The sequence below is a fragment of the Rhea americana genome, unplaced genomic scaffold (assembly GCF_003343005.1).
Source record: "Rhea americana isolate MKP2758 unplaced genomic scaffold, rheAme1 scaffold_18, whole genome shotgun sequence".
NCBI lineage: Eukaryota > Metazoa > Chordata > Aves > Rheiformes > Rheidae > Rhea > Rhea americana.
The window spans coordinates 2,584,261-2,590,260 of record NW_028185927.1 but is presented as its reverse complement, the minus strand read 5'-3'; positions in this window follow the sequence as shown (position 1 = coordinate 2,590,260).

The following is a 6,000-nucleotide window of genomic DNA, read 5'->3' as shown; positions in this document are numbered from 1 at the left end:
AACATTTTGTTTTCAAAGGGGTTATAACACTAACAGCTCCATGTATTTGCTGGATTATTTTAGATGCATGGGGTGTGAGGTTGGCTTTCCTGTAGTCCACAAAATTTCCCCTGGTTCCTGGGAAGCTAGTATGTCAGCCTTATTTTTCAAAAGTTTATTTCAGAGTGAAAGGATAGTCAAAAATCTGCTGCAATGGCAGTAACTTCTTAGTCATAACAGTAAAGAAAAAAAAAGGCTGAAATGGTAGAAATGGTAGCTGAATGGCCTCTCTCTTTTTTTTATCCATGATACCTCAAGCTAGTTTTTATTTACAAATAATGCAGTAACAGAACTAGATAAATAAAATCATAAATTAGTGCAATCAGTAACAGAACTGGAGATTTAAAACCATTCTTGATTTGAATACATAAAACTTTTGTTTTCAAGTATTATTTGCCTTGATGCAAGACATGGAAGCCATATTTTCAGCTTTTAACTGTTGAAGTGTTAAACGTCAATCCTTAGCAGTATCTGTGTTTTGCAGTATTCCTCTGAGGCTAATAAGAGTTGAAAGTCAATGCTAATATGTTACAGCCATTCTTTGGCTGAAAGATGGGATTAGAAAGCAATGCTGAAACCGTCAATCAGCAAAGCAGTAGAATTTACATTACACGGCAACACCTTACTGAAAGTGAAGAATTCTATTTTCGTGCTAATGTCTGAAAAAGTACTGTACAAAACAGAATTAAACTCCTACCTGTAAAAATTAGGACTAGGCAGTCTTAGCACCTAGCAAACTCGATCAGGAAAGGACAAGCACCCATCTGCAGAAGAGTTCTGGACTCACCTCAACGTTAAGTAGACCGACCACCCATCAAATCTGTCGTCGCTGTCTCCAGTTACAGCTACAGCCAGGTGCATCCTAGGACAGCAGAACAAAGTGATGCTTTTGTCATTTAAGAGGTATACTCATCTGATAATGTTGGAAAGTTGCCTAACGGGCCAAATGAGAGATAGTAAACTGCTCAACTATGCTCAACCTTAGCTGCATATCATTACGAAACAATCACTTGAAAATTATGGCAAAAGGATTTTGCTAAATCCAGGGGATTGTTACAAAATTTCTGTTTAACTGTTTGATAATCGACAGCTGTCTATGTTTTCACTAGTGAAGATTCCTGGCATCTAAAATACCGCTATAGAATAAGTCCCTATGTGTGACACAGCACACAAATCTAAGTGCGACAAAGAAAACAGGCTCCATTTCTGGAAGGAAGGGCCTTTTCTTCAGAAAGCACTGAATTTTATACAGATTTGCAAGGATCAGAATAAACAACCATCGGAGTGTAACTACTGGTGTAATGATAAGGCTAAGCCTGTAGTTCACTATTAATTCAAATTTGCTACAGGGGAAAAATATTCCTTATCTCACCACTTTGTCATCTTCCTTCCTCTTCCACCAACACATTTCCCCCCTCTCCCCCCCTTTCAACTGCTCTTCTGCCAAGGCAGTTCACCAGTCCAGATTACTACATAACTGCACAACCACTTTTCCTGGCATGACAGAAGGGGTGGCATGAGGACGAGAGGTGACTACATTGCCCAATACCTAACTGGAGTGGCTAAAATACTCGGATATGTCAAGTAGAAATATTTAGAAAATTTTAAACAGCTCCAACTGGAARAGTAGCAGTGAAGATAATCAACCTTTAGAACGGCCAATTTATGAGCACAGGACATTTTGAAATAAGGAGGAAATTTTCTTCTGAAAATCAAGAGTCTAATCACAATCACCGCACTTGCAGCAAGGATTCATTCAAGAAAACGCTATGGTTTGTTGTGCAAAACATCAGATTGGTTTATGAAAATGACTCTTCAGGCCTTAAAATTTGCATTCTGTCAATCTGTTCTGATAAACACTTAATACTTTTGTTAACATTATACCATATTTCTAGTTAATTCATTCATTTTCTGCATAAGTGATTTTCATGGTATATATGATGCACTGTGGAACCCAGACAGAAAATTGTTTTTCTACCAACAAATTGCTGTAGTTGCAGCTAGATTCTGAACCTGGTGCATTTCTTTTAAATTTATTCATATATTTCATTCATCGTGTTTTAGAGCATTATAAGTGGAAAAATTATTGTGAAGCCAAATTTGTCTAGATGAGCCAACTGACTAAAGACAATAAAACTAGGYGACTGGTACAGTAAAATACAAAACATCACCACCGATACTTAAATTTCTAAATGCAAGAACGCTGAKTTTTTTGATGGTAGCATCTCAAGTTTGCCAGAAAGTTTAAGAAACCCTGCAAATAATCTGCATATTTTAACTCTGAGGACTATTATCTGCCAAAACAGGTTTCCAGAGGATGTACTGCATTTGCTCTCACAAAAGGAGGTGTGTTTGGCGTAGGCTTTCATCATTAGTAATGTTCCTTAGGATTTCAACAGAACAATTTGGACTTCCTACATTATACTTGAATCTGTCTTTCACTGAACAACAAGTTATTGTGGTACTGAAATTCACAGATTATCTTTATGTCCCAAGAACACATATTTTGACAAGGATTGTTTTGATATTAAATAACTCTAAAATTGCAGATAAGGAGATCAAGATTTCACCATGCTGAAATCAGTTCTTAATAGAATTTAGTGAAAAGCCACAAATTTTACACAAATTGTAGAATTTATCAATAACATGGAAAATGCTTGGGGAAAAAAATAGGTAACAGTGATAAACATCACTGGACATTTCTTTGCCTCTTATAAAAATCAAGATAACATTACTRCCATTCTCTCATTGACTTGATTTGTTGGAGTTAATACCTCACCCTTGGTCAAATCAATAATTTACTGAAAAAAAGTTTTCATACAATAGTAGATGAATTTATAACAAGATAGTGAACTGCAGGCTGCTTCACTGGACAGCTACTAAGCATTCAGGTCTTCATCATCCTACTTTCAGAAACATCTAAAATATCTTCCTTCACTTGAACTGCTAATGAGTAGATAATCAAATATTGCTGGGCAGGATCAACTGTTTTTGTTTGATTATCCTACTGTWTGCAATTTAAAGGTGTGAGAGCTTTTTCAGCACATCAGGTTGTATCAAGCGAGCAGCTGATCCATAAATCAGTACAACTACACTGCTTTCATCTAGATTTATACCACATTAGGATTTACCCTTAAATCTCTCTGACACTAACCAAACATATTAATTTAGGTGCGTAATTTTATATCTTTTAACCCATGATGGATTAAAACATAAACAAACTTGAGCAAACAGAATAATTTAAAATACCTTGAATTTGTTTATGCTATTCTCTGCTATTTTGAAGCTGGAATGAGAGTCGTTGCSTAAAAATAAGGCAAGAATTGCATTCTCACCTGAAAAGTGAGACTAGTGAGCTTAAGCTCCTCCTCTCAGAGCAGTTTTTCTTTTGACATTAAGTAGCCATTGCATAAATTTGCWGTCTCCAGTATGATATAATGTGGGTTTAAAAACCCATAGAAATACTTCAATATGACAAATATAAATCTTGCGCTTAGTTATGCCAATCTGCAGAATTCAGTACTGCGTCGCTCATCCCACATACAAACACAGACTCCTGGTCCTACTGCATTGGTTTGTTTTCTTTTAGGCTAATCCTTTTAAAGAATGCAACGTTCAAGATCCCCCAAAACATTACATGCAGTAATTGCTTCCAAACATTAGGTGAGAAAAGAAAATTTTTTTCAAGAGGAAAAAGGTTTGTTTAATAGGTCTTTTGCACTGCTGTAGGTGTTGCGAGCTTTCAGTAGATATTCTGCACTCCTTAATGATTAATATTTGTCACTTTGAATTTAAAAGCCAAGAAAAGTAACCGAACTGATTCCTTCATTAATCAGGAACAATCACAATTTTCTCTCTCCTCAAGGTTTCATTTCTATTATGACTTTGATTTTTTTTGCAGAAAACACACTGTAAATAGAGAAAATGTGATTTTATTTTCTCAAGGGAAAAAAAAAAGGTTGGTTATTTTAAAATTACACATCTGAAGATCAAAATAAAGTGACTGTTCATTGTACTATCCAAATAGCCTATCTTTGTACAAAAAAACCTTTCATTTTCACAACTAAATTGACTAAAAGGCGCCGTTACCTAGCAACATTCATTGTGTTTATGACCTTCCATCCAATCTGAGCTCACAGATGTGCTTCCGAAGCTGATAAACATACATCATACAGTCCCGCCTGCTCGGGGCGAGCGCCCGAGCCCTTGGAGGAGGCCGCGAGACGGCCTTGCTAAAAAGCCCGGCGAAAATATTAAAATGCAGAATTATCGGGAATACGCTTGGAAATACTTTCGAAAAAGCCAAGGCTACGAACTCGAAGCACGCCATCCATCTGTGGCGTCTTTTGGAGTAAATTCGCCCTGAAAGCTGCGCCCTTACGCGCGAATSGAATAGGTGTATGATTGATTTGGTTTTTTGTGATGTTAGTGAATATACCGGTCCTGACCCTGCTGAAATCAAGACGATGTCTTAAAGAAATTTGGAAGAAAAGGCTTAGATCCAAAAAGCCAATAAATTCCTGAATTTCAGATAATACTTAAATTTTTGCCTTAATTGATGATGGCGTTTATAGATATTTCCGTGTTTTATACACATGATAATGAAATTTGATAATAAAAACTCTGCCCTGACATTAACTACATAGACTATTCTGAAGTAAACTTGGAAATAAGGACTTTATTTCACTATATARCTGTCTGAGCTAAGTTTACAGGGAAAACACTGCATCCCTACATGTTTATAGTGCAATTTGAAAGTAGAAAGCACTGTATAAGTGCGGTTATTCTTGTCTTCTTTCATTTTAGATAGCTTGCACAAGCTTCCATATTAAAGTGCAGCTGTAGTTCAAAAGTTACACTATCAAGTGACATTTTATGACTCCCATCTTTATTTTCTCTTTGACTCCACCTACGCATCTTCTATATTTGTAATTGAAAAGAAAATACTTTATAAATTTTGTTTTGAATCCTTCTTGGCCAGCGAGCCAGAGTATCCCAGAACACTGAATGAAGACGTAACTAGCAGTACAGCTCCATAATTTTATCTTCTCTTGTCTCCTAATAAAGAAAATCACTGGTTGAATGCTATTACTATGTTTTTCCTCAAAAGAATTCTGCTCAGGCCTTCCTTTTGCACRTTTCTTATTCTCCCATCTCCCACTACACTTTATATTACCTAAATTGTGGCAGAAAAAGGCAGCAAAGGCCTTTTTCCCCTGCTTTCAGATGGTACTTGATATTATTGCAGCTGATATGACTTACTGTACCATGTAAAAGGTTTTTTTCAATATGTTTCATAAAAGCTCTGGCAAACGCATGGTAAGGCTTCCTTCATAGCACAAAAAATCTTCTCCCATTCTGGTTCAGAAAATTAATTCAGGGGCTGACTTTGTACAGATTTAAGATTCTATAAAACTTTTTGAGAGCTCTTGAAGATATTTCTGATAAYGGCAATGGCATTACTCCTCTTACTAATTATCAAATGTGATAACTACCACGGGGAACGTCCTTGACAAAAACTGTATGATGGTCAACTGCTATAACTTGGTTAATGTTAACTATTCGTTTTAGAACTTACACAATGAAACATTTGTATGGAGGCTTTGATAAAGCCTTAGAACTTAAATGTCACACCTTCCCCACATTTTTACCATCCCTACTATAAAGTTGTTTTTTAACATTTTCTTTTTTTTTTCATCTTCTGTAAAAGAATTTCTTGGGTATTGAATTGTTAGGGAACTTAACAAATATATCCAATTGAAAAAGAATATACTTACATATGTTCATTTATTACCTACTAAGCCAAGCTAGTAAACAAAACACTACAAACTATACCTTCCAGGCTGTTAAAGTCATGCACCTGCCTCAAGCATTTCTCCATCTGGATCACTATAGTGAAGACCACTTAACAGAAGAGGTCTGCAAAGTCAGCATTCACCAAATAGTTGACAACTACTTCTG